At 38.6% G+C, this 20,647-nt stretch overlaps 1 protein-coding gene across 7 annotated transcripts in view; it reads left to right on the plus strand.

The window, feature by feature from the left end:
• The first annotated feature begins 425 nt into the window (after positions 1-425).
• The window catches only part of LOC131688868 (PDZ and LIM domain protein Zasp-like), a 218,001-nt gene continuing 197,779 nt past the window's right edge, over positions 426-20,647 (plus strand). For all 7 annotated transcript variants that reach the window (XM_058973454.1, XM_058973452.1, XM_058973453.1 and 4 more), the window contains exons 1-2: positions 426-540; positions 913-1,200. The gene's annotated coding sequence lies outside the window, so the exon portion shown is untranslated. The remainder of the gene's footprint in view (positions 541-912; positions 1,201-20,647) is intronic.

The raw sequence follows: 20,647 nt of genomic DNA on the forward strand, positions 1-20,647 counted from the left end.
TTGATCAGTGTATGAAATAGTGCTGAGATTCTCAGCAAGCAAATTTTTTTGAAAGCCTTAATACGATATGATACTGAAACGATAAAACAACAAACTGAATTTCCCTAGCCAGCCCACAGTCCTGTGGTGAGTTGAAGCTGACGCATGCTACTCTTATCAACACGAATCATTAGCAGTGAAAACTCACATCCATCGAGCGCAGAATCCACTCCGCCAATTCAGTTTGTTCCGTGAACGTGTGTGTCTGTGTGAATATTTTCAGATCACCGAATGTTCACCACCAGTCAGCAAAACTAAGACCGGTGCCGGTGGTGAAAATTTGAACGTTCAAACACAAACAAGCTGGGTGGGTAGTTCGGGGAAAACTAAGGACATTACCTATATCCGCGGTTGCGACGCGGTAGCACGGAGCAAAGAGGAAAATGGGAAAATTCGACTCGCGCTAGCACGACGAGTTGCGCGCACGGCCGAGGCGACATTCGAAGTTTGACAGTCTAGCGAGCTGGTCGTGAAAAATCAAAATTGTACCGTGAGTGTGAGGTTTGTTGGGTGGAAAAAGTTGTGACTAGCTTATTTTATTTTCTCTATCGATTATTTCATTCGTTGGCCGTCGGTGAGGGGAAAAGGGAACAGAGGCACTTTGTAACTGTGTAACGCGCAAGTGAACGAGTGCGGGTTACGTCACGCAGCCGCAGCCGAGCACACAGGAACAAGCAGAACGGGGCAGCTCAGGTTTCGTGGTTTTTGACTGGCTAAAAATAAAAATTAGCAAATTTATTCGACTTTTTTTCCTTCCTTCGACGGCAAGAAACGATCGAGTGCGGTGAAAAGCGCGAAAATTCAACAATTTTCTCGAATAATTTCAATTCTTTTCGCTACGGATTATCAGTGCTTTTTTTCTCCTTCTTTTAGCTGTATCGTTTTCGTGCCATTTGTGAAATTTTAAGTGTAGATCCTGCAGTCTGAAGCGAAGTGTGTTCCCCCGCAGTAAAAAAAAGGATAAAAATTCCTAAAGTGTAATCTTGTGACTCGAAGACAGCGCGAAATCCAGTTCTGGACGCAGCTCGAATTAAAAGCCCTGTTGTGTAGAGCAGCGCGACTGAAACGAATCCGAAGACATAAATTAGCGCAGTCAGCTCAGTCCCGAAGCAGTCAGCAAACCAACGGTCGCCGAGCGGAGCACGAAGTTCTGTTTTCAAGGTGAGAATCAAAGTTATGCATGCAAATTTTGGTTGCTTCCTCCCCTCTGCCTTCCGCACTAGTACATACAGTGATGGGTTGCGGTAGTGGTGGTGGTGGTGGGCGGAGGTGGGCTATGCTCTTTGTCCACCAGTTTCAGACATACGTGCAGCATAAAACCGAGCCTTGCGATCCAATAACTGCGTGGAATCGCAGCCTGCAGAGGTGAACAAACTTTTATTCGCAGATTTTCAAACAAATACCCTTCACACCCGGCCACTCGACGATCTTCTCCTGGCTGCACGCAGGGACGAGTATTTTCGATTTAAAGATTTGCGAATATGCATATTAAAAACTCTCCGCAATTGGAAATGTGTGTTAGCACTGTTGGCAGCTTAAAGAGCGCCAAGATTTTTGGGCGACGTCTAACACGGAAAGGAGAATGGGGGGAGGGGGTCTTTTAAGGCACGTGGTTTCCCTCATTCGTAGGCGCAGGCTCGGAGAGCATGAGACGACGATTCAAGAATCAGGATCCAGAACCAGTTTAATCAGTACGACGTCGGTCGTAAAAAAGTAACGTCCCAGGGTTGAACCCGAATAGTAAATGGTCACTAAAGTTTGATTAACTTAACATCATGTTTGACTATGATGTAATTAAGTTGATTTAACTTACCATTTTGAAACCAATATATTCGGCGTCAAATTATGGATCGCGTCAATGTATCACTAATTTCAGCTCTTATTCATTCATTATTTTATGAATTCGCATCGCACGTAAAGCATTCTATACTTTAGGTATTCGAACGGTTTGGGACGTGTATTCACCAATTATTTCGTTTGTACGATATTGCTTTGCAAAATTATATCATTGCAGCAACGACCACTTCAAATAACTATTCGTATTTGCTGCAAAGTTAACCCTCAAAAAGGCAAGCGGATCTTAGAGGCCCGGCGCGTTACAATTTTTTAGTTACAAAAAATGTGTATGCAGTATAAGCTTGGGCATGGAAATTTTGATAAGTGGCTTTGAAATCTATAACAAAAATAAAGAATTGTGAAATTTTCATCTATGGAGTGATGCGCAGCTATGTTTGAATTTTTTACATGCACAAAAAGGCAAGCCGGGCCTGCCAGGCCCGGTGTGCATGCAATATTTACTAGGAATACCACGAGTTTTATACATTAATATTTATCTGAAAAAAACATTTTGATGAGTTTATTTTCATATTAGCAGGAATTTTTTTTATGTTTTGATTAATTTTATCTTTTTACCTATCCTTATCAAAAAAAAAATCTTGAAAGTTTGTAAAAATAGCATACGATAATGACGTGTGTCATATTTTTGTGGGTAAATACTTTTATTTCACCCACTGTGGTCTACTTGACAATTATTTGGATACAACATAACCTAACTCTGTCGTTCTTGTCTATTTTTGTTGTCTATTCTTTGTGTTATAGTTGTCGTAATTATCTAAAAGCAACAAAAAATTGAAATGGCTATAAGACGATGTGCCCAATCCTCTCAAAACATATGAAATAATGGAATAAATTCGAGCAAATTCAACAGCAGACGATTCCGAAACTGATTTGCAAATCGAGGAAGAAGATGTGAATGATATTGCTTCGGTCGATAAATCTGATGCAGAAAAAGAAAAAGAAAGAAGAAAAATCTGAATATGTACTCCGGTTATGCACCAGAAAAAATTAATAGCAACCCAGAAACATTTATTGGTCGTGTTCAAACGAAATGGAGCTCAGAACCAATCGACAGACAGCGTGATCTTCCGTGTACTCACCTTTTGGAAAAATTGACCTTTTTACATCCATCGCCTTATACGCTGAAATCGGAATTTGCTGCGTGTTCGTACTCATCATCCTGTAATTCCGGAACCGGAAGTCGGATCAATTAGAAATTCAACATCAGCCAATGGGAATGCTGTACCTTTCATTTGAAATCAAGTTTGTAAAAATCGGTAAAGAATTCGCCGAGAAATAGGTGTGACATTATCTTAGGAACTTGGTAAATTCCCCCGGGGCATCAAGAACCGGCATCAAGAACCGCTGGCCAATGTGGTCGAAGTGCCTTCGGTGGGTCATTAATGATCTAGACATGCAAATCCAAGTAATGTTGCACATATTTTAATATATATTGCAACATATGGACATCATGGTGGTATCAGTTTATATGGAAATTTGCTGTGTGATTGTACTCTTCAACACGTAACTCCAGAACCGAAAGTCGGATCAATAAAAAAAAATCAATAGCGACCGATGGGAAGGCTGTACCCTTCATTTGAGACTAAATTTGTACAAATCGGTCCAGCCACCTCTGAGAAAAATCGGTGAGATTGTTTGCCACACACATACATCTACATACATACACACATACAGACATTTTACGATCTCGACGAACTGAGTCGAATGGTATAAGAGATTTGGCCCTTTGGGTGTCGGTTAAAAGTCGAAATTTCGACCGATTGCATAACCTTTCTATATGAGAACGGCAAAAAGGAGTTTGAATTTAGACGGGCCTGAGAGGCCCGGCATGCCCTGTAATGTTAGGATTTTAGCTTGCCTTCACAAACAAAATAAATAGAGAGAACTGCATTCTGGCCTGATGATTCCAAGGTAATCAAAAGTAGAGCATCCTATACTTTTTAAATTCGCACGGGTTGAGAGCATAGCCTCTTATGTCATAAGTCAAAATGCCGCAATTTATTTTGGCTCCTCAATCCATCCTATTTATTTGAGTACAATAGTTATAACAGTGTCACACATTCATGTCCATCCGCGTTAGCTTAAACAGTAGGGTGGAAGAAGAACCAGGTTACAATCAATTCAAGCGCAATCCATTGATTGTCGTAGAGACATCAATGGGAATAGATGTCATAGGTACTACTGATTAATGAGATGAAAAAAGATCTTATATCCTACCAAGGTATAGGATATAAAAAATAAACTCATATAAAATAGAATACTTTCGACCGATAACTTCAAAACTTTGCTTCATTCAATGAAAGTAAACTTAGTGCACTCTCTGATGGTCATTATTGGATACAACAAACAATTTACCCAATGACTCAGAAGTGTTCGATGAGGCTGGTCAGCTGCATGATTTCGAGAAGTTCACAAACGATTATAAGAAGAAACAAAAACCGTAGTCCAGTGAATCATCCAACTGTCAAGGTACCGCAGTGTTTGTTTGCGGAGTAAACCAATTGACTTAGTAAATGACTGTTTTGAATCACAAATTTTACGCAAATACTCACGCATTTTGTGGTGTTTGCGTGGGCCTATTTATGTTGTCACGTTATCCTTTAACTGAACATAAAGATTTGTTAACACTTTTTACACACATGATTAATCAGAATTTTACATGTAAGTATCAATAGAATTTACAAACACTGATTCTTTAGTGCTATAAGGGTACCTCATAAATGTGATTTGCTTTGAATAGAAACAAAATTTCTCAAAATGCCATCCAAGTTAGCTAAAATTATAATTTCCATGGAAGATTCAATTTTTCGGTAGGATTTGGGATTTTAAGTTCATTGGAAATATTAGTATAAGTTCATTAGCAAATATTATTTTCGTCTTCATTTACAAATGAAGGTCTATGGTTAGTGGCGCGTGGAATTCCAAAACTGTGTATAGTCTGCTGCCTCAGGATCGATCTGAAACTTTTAATAAGGCTCTAAAGTAAACTTAATTTATTAGAGGAAAGATCTTGGAACGGGTAATCAAATTTGACGTAACGTTGCGATCTCAAACATTGAGACCGATTTTTTAGCCCTTTTCCTACTTTAAGGCTTCATTAAATGTAATGAATAAAACCATGAAATTTTTCGTATAAGACAAACTTGAAGTCAATCCTGGCTCGACATTTCAGAAAGAGGCTGAGCCTGGGAAAAGGCCAAAGCTGGAATCCGCTTGTATGCTTCATACATTTCATTTCCGTACTTTTCAAATAACGGAACAAGATCGGATGTTTATATTTTTTTCATGCATTTTTAGAAAAATGGAAAAAGCAACCGACTTTTTTGGCTTCCGGAAATTCTTGCACGAATGCATTTGGCCCCGATTTCTCGAAATTCGTTATAATTACAGGAGGAGTTAATTCAATGTCTGAAAGGGAAGCAAATTCTGACAACCGTGCTAGAGATTCGCGGTATAACTTTGAAGAATATTACAGCGTAAAGCGGCACCCCATCTAATGAAGTAATGCTGACGTTCAATCCTCCTAGAGGTATAATATAAAAAAATTTACACTTCAAACAAATTTAGTTCAAGATTTAATGTAAATTCCTGGCTACGCCACTGCCATAAACGAATCCGTAATGACGAGTGTGAAGCGAACATCCATATACGGAATATTTTGTTTCATTTTTCCCTCTGATGCTACCAAATATAGAGGAATATGGTCGGTTGTCGGCACACTTTTGTTTTTTGCTCACAACATTGCTCCAATTGCCAAATATTGGGACAACAGCATACCAATGGAAAGCTAGAAGCCTTAACTAATAACTGACGAAAGATTCTGTCAACATTAAAAATTTTGCTAACAATTTTAATGAATGAACTTATTTTTGCCATTTGCAAAAATTTGGTCGGTTGTCAGCACTCTAAGAAAATTTACTAAAAATGGAAAAATGTAAATAAAAATTAAAAAATAAGATTCAAAAGAAAACGGAAATTTATTCATTTTAAAAACCATCAAAGGCATTATGAGCACCACTCTTCTTCAGAAACACAGTATGTGTATAAGAAAAACTGGTGCGAATATTACACACTGCTATTGCACTGACTGATCGCATTTATTGCAATTGAGTGAGTTACAGGCAGTGACTAAAGCTTCTTACAAATCAGACAGAAGTCCACGTAGCCAGAGGGGGGTGGAAAGTCTAGTATTTAGCTAAACCGAACCATTTTTGTCTTTCTCATATAGAAAGGTTATGCAATCACTTTAAAAATCGTCAACCTAATCCCAGCCGAGCATCATATGCCATTCGACTCAATTCGTCGAGATCGGAAAATGTCTGTGTGTATATGTGTATGTGGAGAAAAATGTCACCTCTGTTTCTCGAAAATGGCTGGACCGATTTGCACAAAACATAGTCTCAAATGAAAGGTACAACCTTCCCATCCGCTGCTATTGAATTTTTTATTGATTAGACTTCCGGTTCCGGAGTTACGGGTTGAAGAGTGCGGCCACACAGAAAATTCCCATATAAACTGAACTGAAAAATGCTCAAAGGGAAAGGAAAATTTCAAAATCGAATTTGTATTTTTGATGCCAAATGTCTTTAACATGCATAAAACGTCAAAATTTGATGTAAGCTCGAAAAACAAATTTAGCGGAAATTAATTTTTTTTCATTAAAAATTTTCTCATATAGAAAGGTTATGCAATCACTCTAAAAATCGTCAACCGAATCCCGGCCAAAAACCTAAACGGGAGACCAATTTTTTTTATTGACTTATATAGGCGTAGGTTAACAAGTTGAAATTTTCGGCAGGGTCCATAAAGATTTCAACAATGTATAAATTTTGAACGGGTGCTTATGGACAAACAATTTTACCTTCATTTTGTAGGTGAAACCCAGACCTATCAGAATAATTAACAGTATAATTACAATTTTTGCCGATAGTGAAGTTACACGAGTTCGAAAACAGGCCAAAATTAAATCAAAATTGGCTATAAGTTATTACACAGCATTCACAGCTTTCTGATCTCTTCGGAAAAAAATGTGTTTTATGATGATAAAAATACCCTCGAATATAGTCAACGCGAAAAATCAGAAACAGAAAGTTATAAGGTAAATGGGAAATGAAGTTGTGCGTTATAGAGAACATCTCATAACTCGATTACTATGACTGACAGAGACAACATGTTTTCTGCAAAATTTATTAAAAATACTCTCCTCTACAACTTTGTCGAAGAAAGCCAACACAGAAAAAAATATTTTGTAATTTTAAGTTTATTTTCATGCACATATTTGGAGCATGAATATAAATGTAAAATTAAGTTCCATCACAAATACACACGACTTGTTCTTTCTTCAACGAATTTTATTATAATTTTACACGTGGATTGAAAATTACAGTTACTTTAAACGGAAAACCAATGCACTTCAATGTATTTTTACTCGAATACTGCTGTAAAATGAATGACATGTAATGAAAGTGTAAAATTGTATGCTGTTTGATGCTCCAATTGATTTTAACGTAATCTTCAATAAAATTTTTGATTCAATCTTTGTAGGTTTACATTCGTATTGATTTACATGTAGTTTAAATTTCATTATTTTTTGGTGTGAAGCGCTATTTTTTCGGTTCAAAAGTTCAATTTTCGGTAGCCTACTATGATCAATTAAAAAAAAATAATATTGCCGCTTTTTACACACACACAAACATTGTAGAATATGTGAAATCGCTAATATGGACAGTTTTTACTCCGGGGATGAGCGCAGCGTAGATGGTAAACCGATGGCCTTGTATGCAGCGCACCTGGGTTCGAGTCCAGACCCTGCACATAGGGTTAGAAATTTTTTATAAGAGATTTTTCTAACCCGAAGAGGCGAATGACCTTAAGGTTAAAACCTATATAATCGAAATAAAAAAAAGTTTTTACTCCAATCAATTAAGTACCTCAAAACGCTGTTTTGAGCCACTGTGCAATCCAACGAAATGTCAGCTGGATTGGCATCAACCGGCGGATACGTGCTCCTTATAATACCATCAATTCGAAGAACATTTCAAATTACATACGACAAAATATGTGCAATTGTGTGTGTTGATGAATCACCTTATAAAATAGGTGATAGGGGACACGGATAAGAATAGTTGACCACCTCCTTCGTAATTTCGGTGTTTCATAAAATTATTACAAATAGTGCCGAATATAGAAGTCAAAATGCATGTTTTGATTTGTGTGCGCTTCTAGTGAGCCTTTTGTTCTCCGGTCGCGCTTGAAACATCTTTCGCATATGACAACTTTCGAAAGTTTATCGTTAATCTCATTTTCACTTCGAGTCTAACAAAGGCGGGATTGATGTTGTTTGTTTATTTCTGACAGCATATCATCTAACTGATAGACGCTGTGGCATTTACGATGCGAAGATTACCACGAATTTCATAAGTAATGATAACTCGTTTTATATAGGAGAGTGTTCACATTGCAATACAAATATTACCACCATAATATCATAAAACCAAATTAAAGGTATTCACTAACTAGTATGCGCATCGCTTATTTGTATGCCGATGATTCCAAAAAATGATCGGAGTACAGCTGCATTATTTTTATAACAAAATAACATCAAACCCCCTAAAAGCCTTCAAAAATTAATTATCGAAAGTCAAAAAATCTGAATGAGAAAATTTTCGCTGTGAACAAATTTACACTTTTTAGAAATTGGAATAAATATTGATCCATCATTTTAGACGCATAGACCCAAAAGAGTGGTTTCAACATGTATGGGAGCTGTCAAGTTGTTCCCGCTCTGGATATTTCGAAATATTTCATACTTATTTGAATAAAAGATTTCGAACGTCTGGGGGGCTTTTTAGTAAATATCAGAATGGGGTAGGTCATCCTCATGGAAAAATATAAAAAATACGCATAATTTTCCGATCTTCACATACAAAAATTTCTCCCATAGATGAGCACGATACACGTTGACGAAATGAACCAGGAGATAATAAATTGGAAAATCGATTGTGGAACATTTTGCTGTATTGTGTCAGTTTTCAGTTTCTCGGCAATTTGCAAGTAATCTTTTTAAGCGATCGTCATCGTGAGAGGTTGAGTGGAGAGCTGTGTTGCACAAAGGTTCCACAGGGGTTTTATGACTTCCAAATCTAAATTTCTCTGTGTGTATGTTCCATAAGCATGAACACACATGATTTCATGTACTATGCATCAACATAATTACTCAGTTTAGTTCAAAATTGGTTCGAGACTTTCATCATTTTCTAATTAAGTTCGAATTCAATTCGAAGAAAAAAGAGAACAACCTTCTAGTGAATCAGGAACTTGAGGTACAGTAGGTCGAAAGAATGACACATTCACTACCACCGCCTAGTGTCCCTATTTGATTCAACCAAATCATCTAGACAGAATTATTTTCTGGAGTAATTTGCGACCAAATGAGAACCTTTCAATTGGCCGATACGAGTAGTGATCGGAGACTGGTGTTATTGGTTTTTGGATGGCGATTACCTCCACCTTGTCTCCAAACGTGTAGGACAATGTTGCCCTCAAGGAACATATTGAATTTATTCAATAAAAGTATTTCTGGTCTTAGTTTTCGTTATTCTTACTTGATAAGAGAGTTAGTGAGAACTACATAATCGATAACGGTGTTTCGTTCGCGATATCGTGAGGGGAGCGGCACGGTAAGTCTTCTATTTGAATAAAAATCGCTCTCGTTAGTACTATTTGTCATGCCACGGATTAGAAGAATGTACCTGTATCGCGGCGATAGTTTCGGGTATTGCAATTTTCCAATCAAAGATTCCGGCCTTAACACATTTGTGCCAACGTCAGTAAGGGAATGTAGTCTAGGTTGGGACGGGTTTGTTTAGAAGCTGATATCTTGTTTCCATGACAATATTTTTTAGCTTGTAGTACACCATTTTGTAGATAAATTATGTGGCTTAATGTCTGAAAATGTAAGATGTTTACTTGCAATTTTAAATAAGACTCAGGATCAATTTTCTGCATGACGGTCAAATGGCCAAAAAAAAATTGTGTCGTGTAGGTTGGGACTTTTCAAACAATTTAAAAAATTAAAGGCAATTTAAACTTTAATGCATTATACTTATTTTTTTGGTCATTATTTATTTATTAATTCGTATTTTAGAATTAGAATAAGTAACTGAAAGACTTATTTACTTCCATTTGACAATGTTAATCTGACTCACAGTTTTTACATGTCAAACTTGTACGCAATCTTATTCGTATGCGTAAGTGCATAGTGTCCCAACCTATAAGACACGCTTGTCCCAACCCATTTTTCGAAGAAAAAACACTTAACTTTAAACTTCACTTTAAAATTATTTACGTTTCAATTTCGATGAAAAATATTCAATTTAAGATGGCCCAAAAATCAGCACAACAAAAGATTCTTTGCTCGTTTTTTGACACCGCTCAGTGCAGCTGTGACAAGAATGAACTATAACTTCAACTTGGCATAAAAAGTGAGCTACAACTGAGTTTGGTATGTGCTAAAAATAACAGATGGCAACACTGCATAGGATAAGCTGTCCCAACCTATACGACAATCCCTTTATGCTCTCATCGCAATCGACAGCTTTCGACGCTTGTTGATTGAATCAAATAGTAGTCGCTGCACACTTTTTTGGACTGAAAATGAAGATAATCAAGCACCAACATTCTGGTCTCCATAAGTCCCGGAAACTGTAACTTTCAATTGCCGCTCATAGGCATTAGAGTTTCAAACTGTCTCAAGCACTTTGATTGAACGAGGAAAATACTTTGCAGCGCTTATCTCAATTCCGAATGCATCAATCTCGAAAATACAGTGGAATGAATTATGTTACATTTTTTATTGCATGCAACATAAAAATGCGTTACTAGTGAAGGTTTTTGTCTGTTCATTCCTTCAATGAAACTATAGATTATTATCAAGTTTTATTTGGTGATGAGTGATAATATGAAATTTAGCTTCACTGACCAACAGTAATGAAAACCCTAATCCAAGGAAATTAGCAAATTTGGAAGGCATTGGAGTAGAGTGTTTTCAGCTTTGGGGGACATTTTGGAAATCGCAATCTATCCTATAAGCAAAACAAATTTGAAAATGTTATAAAAATGTGGATTTGATATTATCAATAAAATGATTGGTTCGAAGCTAATTATTTAATTTATTAAATTCAATAAAACATAGTTATTGTTTCAATAAAAATATTAGTTTTCCTTTCTCTAATAGTTCTATTCAAGAGTAAAACAAACTAAAAAAAGCATTTGAATCAAATGTGAATCACCTTAGTCTGCAGCACACGACCATTGTTTCCAACATCTTAAAAAGTTACACTACTGTAGAGCACGAAAAAATAGGCATATTTCGGGAATTTTTCTCGAGGCAATGAAGAGATGAATCGAGATCTTGTTAAATGGGATTTATAACAAAAGTAATAAATCACACAAGATATTTTTTTCGAGCAATTTTATCACAAGATGGCGGCTCTGCAACATCTTTTCACATGCGTGTTTTTTTTGGAAGGGGTCCACGACCCGAAATTTATCTCTCGTAACTGTTTACCTAGAGCCAAAAACAAATTTCTGATTCCTTATGTCAATAAGAAGCGTAGGATTTTTTTCGACATTTTGATTTTACGCGAAATGGCGCATTTTTGAGTGAAAAAACGCCAAAAATGTTATAAAATTCGACACAAAATTGATAATTAAAAAAAAAATTGCAAAATAAAATAAATCCTATGTATGTCGCTGGAGAAATCAATTTCGAATATTCTGTGAAAATTTCAAAGCGATCAAAAATCATTTGTTCGAGTTACATTTCCGGCCAGCTCAAAAAAAGTGGTTTCGAGAAAAACGCGGTTAAAATTTTAAGTAGGTGTATACATAAAAAGCGCTGCGTCAGAATTGAAAATTTGAATATATATGTATTATTTTCATCTTCCATGTTTTGGGATACCATTTTTAACATCCTAAAGCACATTTTAGATAAATAAATAAAAAATCGATTTTTCAAAAATTCTGCGGTGGTGGGTTATATACAAAGTTGTGACGAAAAAGAGACCTAAGTTCGTGTTTTTTTAAAGCATTTTATGCATTTTTTTGAGAAAGCAAAATACAGCTCGTTGGTAGTGCTATCGAAGTTCGAAAAAACAAGTTGAATTAAAAATAATATTGATGGTTGGCTTATCCCCCGTGGCGATTTTTTTGGCAGAGGTTCAAAATTTTAAACAAAAATTCATCGCAAAGAATCAGAAATTTTTGGATAAAAATAAACCGTTCAAGTACACTAGAAAGGGAATATATGGAGCATCTAAATTGTGTGTAAATATTAGTTTTTCATTTAATTTAATTTTTTGGTTATTAATAATATTTTTAGAAACGCTTCTTATGTTCCTATCATTTATAACTAGAACATAAAAGGCATAGGTCTTAAGTTCACTGAATAAATAAAATAAATAAATAAATAAATAAATAAATAAATAAATAAATAGAATGTAAATACAAACAATTAAAAAAAATGATGAAGATCGGATGAATAGTTTTTGCGACATCACATTAACCGCAACGGTACTTTTCAAATAACTTAGTTTCGAAATAATTGCATTTAAAGATTTGTGTTAACTTCATACGCGTAAGAACGCGCTGCGAACGGCTGTAGTTTGAAATTTAGTGCTCCGATCTGGATGAAATTTCGCACAAATATTTTCAAAAGTATATATTTTCAGAATATTCAATAAATTTTATTTCGATTTTTTGAGTTCCAACTTTGTATATAACCCTTTAATCCATTCGAGATCTGCATCAGGACATAACTTTTCTCAGCAATTTCAGTAACTGTTAAAATTTTCGTCATTTCAGCATAACTTTTCTCAATTTTTTTCTGCGATGGACATTATCCAAAGATGTAGAACGAAGTAAGTATGTACTTCCCTGCAATCTACAGAATTTCTGAACTCTTTGCTTTAAAAACATCTCATTTTATGAGTCCTCAATCGAAGCCACCCCTGCTATTCGTTTTTATCATTTGCGACCAAAACTATTTCGCGCAAAAACACGCTTATACCGGTTGTGTTCGATCCCGGCGTAGGTACCCTACGTGCGCAATTTCAATTCAAACTTCACCTCGCGTCCCAAGTAGAATTGAACAGCTTCGTTTCGCAAAGTTGTTGGTCATCTTCTTCCTGGAGTGCAGATATAAAAACACCAAACTCGTTCTCGATCATACCAATGATCCGTGACTCTCGGCGTCCGTGCCAGCTAGCGAATTCTACATAGAAATCGAAACCTGGACGCGCAACTATGAAAGTGAGACTGTTCCATCTTTCGCCCCGTGTCCGTGCCTCATAGAACAGGCCTGTCGTCGTGTCTACGTTGTTGGTGGCTGAAAGTTGCATAGGAATTCACCCCCGGGTGAGAATGGTTCGGATAACAACTGCGCAAACAACACCCACACAAGGTAGATTTGGTGAACTGAGCTTCGCTTTGCATCTTACGCCAGCCGTGGGTTTAGCATGTGCCCTTGCGATAACAGAGAAGATGAGTGATAAGTCGCTAGATCTGGTTGTGGGTGTGCCGGTGAGCAGTTGGACGAGAAGTTGGCAGCCGGCTTGGCTGATAGCTGGTTTTATGGCCTTGTTACTTTTGAGATGATTGCGGTTTTGGAGGGTCACGTGTAGTCGTTGTCAGCGAAACATGGTATCGATTTCCGCGATACCTGTTTATCCTGGGATCTGATAACTACTGCGCATTTCGGTTAGAACTCTTGCATCGTATTGATTGTGATCTGCTAATTGAAATTAATTTGTTTCTAATTACTGTGCAGTTTAATAGATCTGTCGGTGTGTGATTGTAGAAGGTACATTGAAAAGATATCAATACCTTGACGGTTTGGCATGGGGAGCGATCGTAATCGACCTATAGATGTGAGATCGTCCTTCTCACGATCGCAAGGTCCGAGGTGTGAAACTGCCGCATCAGGAAACATAAAGTTCCTTAACCTGATGAATCGTTCGTTGTTTTGTTTGCAATCCTGCCTTTAGCAAAAGCTAAGAACTCTCAAAGCGTATGCCCGAATGCTGCCTAAAACGTTATAAGCTTCTTGAGTGTATGCATTCGATTATGTTATCAATTTACCTTATCAGTTCTGAATTGATATCGATTCGCAACCACAGCAAAGAAAGCTGCTCCTGTTCAACTCTGAATCACTGGTTTTGATAGATAATATGCAGCGCTGCTAGACCGCGAAATGAAGCGATGCCACACTAGCCGACCGTCGGACGCTCATGAAAAGAGGGGAAAAAACCTTACAAATTTGCTTAAATCCACAACCAACGACACTTGGTGACATCATAACACTCGTAAAACTTCCTTCGCATGCACATTACCGACCGCGCGCTATTCCCCAGCCAGGGACAGTGAAAGTGCTAATGGTGCTAATTCGATTGCGCAGTTGTCGGGGTGTGCGTGGGGTTATTACTTAATTCGATTCCCGGGTTTTGCGCCACTCTCGGCAATGTGCGATTCGATAAATGACCTGAAAATTGACACAGATCGAGTTATTTGCATCGACAATGGTTATGGTGTCATTATTTTGTCCCTGAGAGTGGCGTGGTTTGTGACCCGCATCGTTTCACCCATTTTATCGGAAGAAACAAAGCCATTCATTGCGCGTGTGATCTCACTCCGAAAGAATCGTCTGAAGAATGTTTTTCTCTCAAGTTATCTTGATGAATTCTTCTCTGATCTTTTGGTAAATAGTTAACATCCAGCCAGTTTCGCGAAAAGCCGTATGTTACCTTTTTAACCAAGGCAGGGTGCGATAAGAAAACACAGCTATTCCAACAGTTGATAAATGAGTGTCAACTAGAACTGATAAGGTAGCATTTCTGTGAAAATGACCCTATTTTGTTGTCCTTCCGAACTTGATTTGTGAAAGTTTTAAACTGTTCATTCCAATTTTTTATACCGTGAGTAACGATTCAAAGTTTAGTCTCGAAAGAAAAAGTGTTAAAAGGAAATACAGTGAAGACCCGTTTTTATCAGCCCCATGGTGAATTTTAGGCTGATAGAATGGGGACATTGATAAAATCGGAATATATATTTTTCTTTCTTTTTAGGAAAAAAACATTTAAAATATTCTTCTTTGCTCCCTAGATATAGCCTCATAACCTTTTCTGATTATTTAGCTTAAACTTCCTTAACTTAAGGGTCTAACAGTGCAAAATTTAAAAAATCAACAGAAATTTTTTTTTGTATATTTTGGATCTCTAAGATAAAAAAATATGCTCAAGAAAGCATTTACTCGAATTCAACTTGGTTCGTCTGCTAGAGCCCATCAAACTACCAACTATCTTTTCCATTATTTAACTTAACCATTCATTATCTCTACCAATGGTCCTCCTTTCGACATGCTTGTATGGTCAAGTGGTCGAATTCGCTTATTAACCCTAGAACGTTACACTTGCGTTTTTTACCCTAGAACGTTGCACTGGGGTACAAATGTACCCCACGCGTTTGATCGCAATTTTCGCAGGTAAAAATAAAAAAAAAATATAATACATCATTTTCTTCGTTTTTTTTTATTGCGAAAACAACTGTGCAAGTGAAAGTACGGAATTTATAGAATAGATGGTACATAAATTGTTTTGAACAAAAAAAAGACAAAATCGCGGTTTTCACTTTTTTAACAAAAATTACTATAATATTGCGAATTTTCAACCGATTTGAAAAAAACCAAATGATTCCAAAAGTTGAAAGATTGGTGTAGAAACCGTCTAAAATGAAATATCAATATTTTTGAAAAAGTTAAAGTTTAAAAATCGGGTTTTGTAAAATATAACGAAATGGGGTGAAAATTGGAATGAAAAAAAAAATATTTCTGAACAGTAATACATTACTGCAACGTTACTGTTACAGCAGTAACTGTGCGCAAATTATACTTGCGACCCAATGTTTTGAAAAACTATTAAAAATTAACAATACATCAATAAAAATGAACAAAAATGAGAACGATTTTTCATCTACTTCAAAATTAAATTAAATTAATTGAATAAATGATTGAAAACGATTTTACAATACTAATTGTACTTATGTAGTAAAACAACCAGTATTGAAACTGGTATTGTCACATTTTCACTGACAGCACGAAACCTGACGAAACGCTGACGGCAACCGTACACTGGGGTACAAATGTACCCCTCGCCAACTTTGACACCTGATTCCACGAAGGCTGTAAACAAACTGGCTATACCACCTTTTCCTACTCTTACTAGGCACTCTAAATTGAATTATGGTTAGAATCCCAGGTCGGTGAATGCCGAATTCTCGTCTTCACACGGCTCCAAAGAAGGAGTGGGGTACATTTGTACCCCAGTGCAACGTTCTAGGGTTAAAATAATAAGCATAGATTGGTTGGATTTAGTCAGTGGTTTGAAATTCGCCCAAAATGAATCAGTAGCGTAGTAGCTGGGAAGGAGGGGTTTGAGGACAACCCCCCTTCTCCAATTTTTTTTGAAATTTGACAAATTGCATATATTTGACAAAAATAATCCTATTATTTTAAATGGGAATATCTAAGTATATTTTGCAAAAGTTATTTGTTTGTAGTTAAAATTGGCTGCAGATCTCGGCACGTACTGGTTGGCTCGTTGTGGATGTTGTCGAGGACTACATCGAGTAGATTGCGACGAAGCGGAGAGTTAAATAACTCACTTGTATCGTAACAAAACTAGGATCAAATTGATTCACGAAACGGAATTCGGCACCGAGAGAAATTCCGCCCTCCGGGGAACTCTTAGCCGCAGTAGGGTAGTTTCACTGCCTGGGAGCTAAATGGATCATGGAAACGGGAATCAATTTCGGGGGAAATTCCGCTGCCAGCGAACACTCAGACGGATTAAACTGAGTTTACCGCTAGGGACTAACCGAGTTGATTGCGACAAAGCTGGGAACTAAATGTCTCACAGAAACCGGAGCTAAATGGATGACTGAAATTAAAGAAAACTGGGAGTTATTTAATTCACGAAACGAACATCGGTACCGACAGAAATTCTTCCGCAATGGGACTCTCATTCGGGGTAAGATAAATTCGTCGCCTGGGAGCTAACTGGCTTAAGGAAACGGGTATCGGTTTCGGGAGAAATTCCACTGCCGAAAAACTCTCAGTCAGATTAAAATAAGTGTACCGCCGGGGATTATTCGAGTAAATCGCGGTAAAGCTGGGAAATAATGAAAACCGGAGCTAAATGGCTCATGCTATGAGAAGATAAATGGATCATTAAGACGAAAGCTAAACAGCTCACGAAAACGGGAGCTAAACGTCTCACCGAAATCAGAACTGAATGGCTTGCGCTATCTTACCGATTGGTAATATCCGAGTGGAGTTCGGGGCCAAATGGCTCAAGTACGCAGAGGATCTATATAGCGTAATAGATGGAGAGAATGACGGAAAGCAAAAGGAATGTCGGAAACTAAATGGATGAAAGGTCGAACCATTCAATGGATCAAGCGAGGCTCCGAGTTAACTGCAGAAAACTCGTGAGCAAAATACTTCGTGATCGCCAAAATCAATCGCGTCTTCATGTGCAGCTGTTACGCACCTTCAAGGTGGTTAGAGGATCAGTTCAGCTTAATGTTGGAACAGTTATCCGTTGATCGACCAAAAGTCAGTATTCATAGGTGGTGACTTCCATTCTTGGGCTGTGGAGTGGGGCAGTAGAGTAACCAACACAAGAAGGTGTATCCTGCAAGAAGCTCCAGTGAAGTTAGACGTACAATTTTTCAATGAAGGTTCCGTTAGAACATTTAGGAGAGTCGGGAGGAAGTCTATCGTGGACGTCACGTTCTAGAGTCCTTCACTGACGGCGAACATGGACTGGAGAGTATGCGAGAAGTATAGCGACCACCAGGCGATTCACTACCACATCGGCTAACGAAACCCTGCTGCAGCACGGAGAACGACAATCGACGAGCGAAAGCGGAACACGAAAGCCTGCAACAAAGACCTCAATGACAATGCCGTGAAATCTGGAGCCACGCAGTAGACGGCGTCCAGCTTACTAGTGGAATGAGACGTTCATAATGTCTACTTCTCACAGAGCCAGAAGGGCGGCTCAGAGAGCGGGATCGGAGAAGAAGAGAGTAGCGCAAGGCTGCGTTTCGGGCTTTACCCGCTTTAAGACGGGGGATCAAGCTTAGCAAGTCAGATTGCCACAAGGAGTTGTGCCGAGAAGTAGACGCCAATCCCTGGGGAACGTGTACCGAGTAGTGATGGCGAAGGTGAAGGGCCCGTCGCCAGTTGATATGTACAGTGCTTAGCTAAAGATAACCCTTGAGAGTCTCTTCCCGAAGCTCGATGCAACTTACTTGCTACAGACACTGTGCGAAGAAGACAAAGCAAAGACGGACGATTACCAAGTGACTAACGACGAGCTGAGAGAAGCGTCCATGCGACTAAGGACTCCGGTCCTGATGGAAGACCAAATGCCGCACTGAAAGCTGTGATCTTGGTATATCCGAACATGCTCAGGTGCTTCTGCAGCACCGCAGAAGTGTTTAGATTATAGCAACTTCACGGAAATGTGGAAGGTACAGAAGTTGGTGTTGCTGCAAAAGCCAAGGAAGTCACCGGGCGATTCAGCCTCGTATAGGCCTACATGTCTACTGGATACACTCGAAAAACTAAACGACGACCGGTTGAGCTTCAACAACTACGTCGACTACACCTGCAAAAGGTCGGCGAAGGTAACGAACAGAATAGCGAGGATCATGCCAAATGTCGGCGATTCGAGAAACAGCGCGAGACATCTGCTAGCTAGTGTTTCGTCATCGATACTGCGATATGGGGTCACGGCCTGGGGTGCTCCGCTGAAAACCAAACGGAGTCGCGAAGAGCTGAACGGAACGTTCTGACTGATGAATGATCCCCATCTGCATCATCCTGGCGGAAGATATCGAGTGCTACAATCGGAAGAAAAACATCAGAAACGTGAGCAAGATGGTTAGAATGGATCGATAGGAAGGTGTCTGCAGGAATGAAACAATACGGAAAAAGAAAGGTGACTCTACCGGCTCATACTAAACCCGTTGACGTGGTTCAATAGAGAACACGGAGAGGTAAACTTCTTCCAGACACAGCTCTCTTCGAGCCATAGCCGCATCAGGAAATATCTTCGTCGATTCGAGCATACAATGTCATTGTTGTGCCCGGAGTGTAAGAACATTAAGGAGACACCGGAGTACGTGGTTTTCGAATGTCCGAGGTACGAAGCGACAGGCCAGAAAATGCTTGAAATGGGAGAGTCGGACAAAGCCCGGAAAATGTCGTCCAAAAAATGATAAGTAATCACATGGAACGCGGTCGTCAGACTTGTGACGCAGGTCATGTGTGAGAGCAATGACCACCGGAAAACTCTGCGCCGGATTAGGCTAGATCTACCACTGGGGATTAATTGAGTAGACCGCGACCGAGTATGGGTCGCGCCGGGTCGCCAGTGAACCGGACACCACCCGGAATCGCCGGAGTGACCACGGCACTCTTCCGCTAGGTCCGTGAGAAATATAGCAAAAACAGAAGAAGAATCTTCCATCGGCATAAGCAGTATTCAACGTCTAGGACTAGACTGAGTAGATTGCGACGAGATAGCACCAGTTACGGGTCATCGGAACACCAGCGAGCCGAACCCACTGGTATCGCCGGACCAACCTCGGAACCTGGCTGCTTGGCTCAGTTTCGAGAGCACTTCTCTCGCTGGGGAATTCTCCGTCGTAGTAAGCTAGGTCCTTTGCCAGGGACTAGACTTAGTAGTTCGCGAACAAGTTGGGAGTTGAATGCTAAAAGGCACGAGAGGTCAGTCAAGGAGCTTAAAGAAGTTGCGATACTGAATAGCACTGGGTGCAGTAAATTAGTCAATGTTTAGTTTGCCGCCCAGATTATCCTCGTAGGGGAAGAGCACTACTTCTTGACCCACAGCTAGTTTCCATATTGTCATTTAGAAATGGCCTACTTTGTGTTGATGATTGAAAACTGGTGGTGTGTCGAGAAGTGCTCTATCGAAGGAACTAACTATAAAGTAGTTAGAGAAGCGTTGGCGTGATGGACGTTAAGCATAATACAGGTTGGGTATATTGGAAGATTGGCATAATGGATCATATTGAAATATCACTTAACGGAATATATTTTTCTAGATGGGCTCAGGGGGTAAGAGCGTGAATGTTTGAACTTTTTTAATGTTGCAGAATTAATCAGAGCTAAGCTAGAGCTAGAGCTAATCAAATTCGATCAACATTTTATTCTGGTGTATATGTTTGAACAAACTTTTTCTCAAATAAAGGAAACAGACCGAATCCTTGGCATGTTTTAATTGGACTAACTGATACTCCAACATAAAGACACCATTGCTCAACAACACACAAGGCTTGCTGCATCAAATTGGAAAGTTGTATGTTAACGCAAATACCGATGATTATTAGATTAAAATCATCGGTGAAACCATATGTCGGAATCCCAAATTCATTAAGGATCCTTACCAAGCCATCAGCAACCAGGTTCCTTAGAGGTGGTTATAACACACCACCTTAAGAATATCTGCACTCAGTTTCTTATCTATAGTTGTCTTAACGATAACCACAAATGTCGGTTGCTAAGCATTACGTGTATGCAGTTCGTGATATATAATGCTACTACAAGACCAGGGCCTGCTTCCAAAATGGATTCGAAAGACACGTTGTCAAAAGTGTCTTCAATGGC

Source organism: Topomyia yanbarensis, chromosome 3 (assembly GCF_030247195.1).
Source record: "Topomyia yanbarensis strain Yona2022 chromosome 3, ASM3024719v1, whole genome shotgun sequence".
NCBI classification, from domain to species: domain Eukaryota; kingdom Metazoa; phylum Arthropoda; class Insecta; order Diptera; family Culicidae; genus Topomyia; species Topomyia yanbarensis.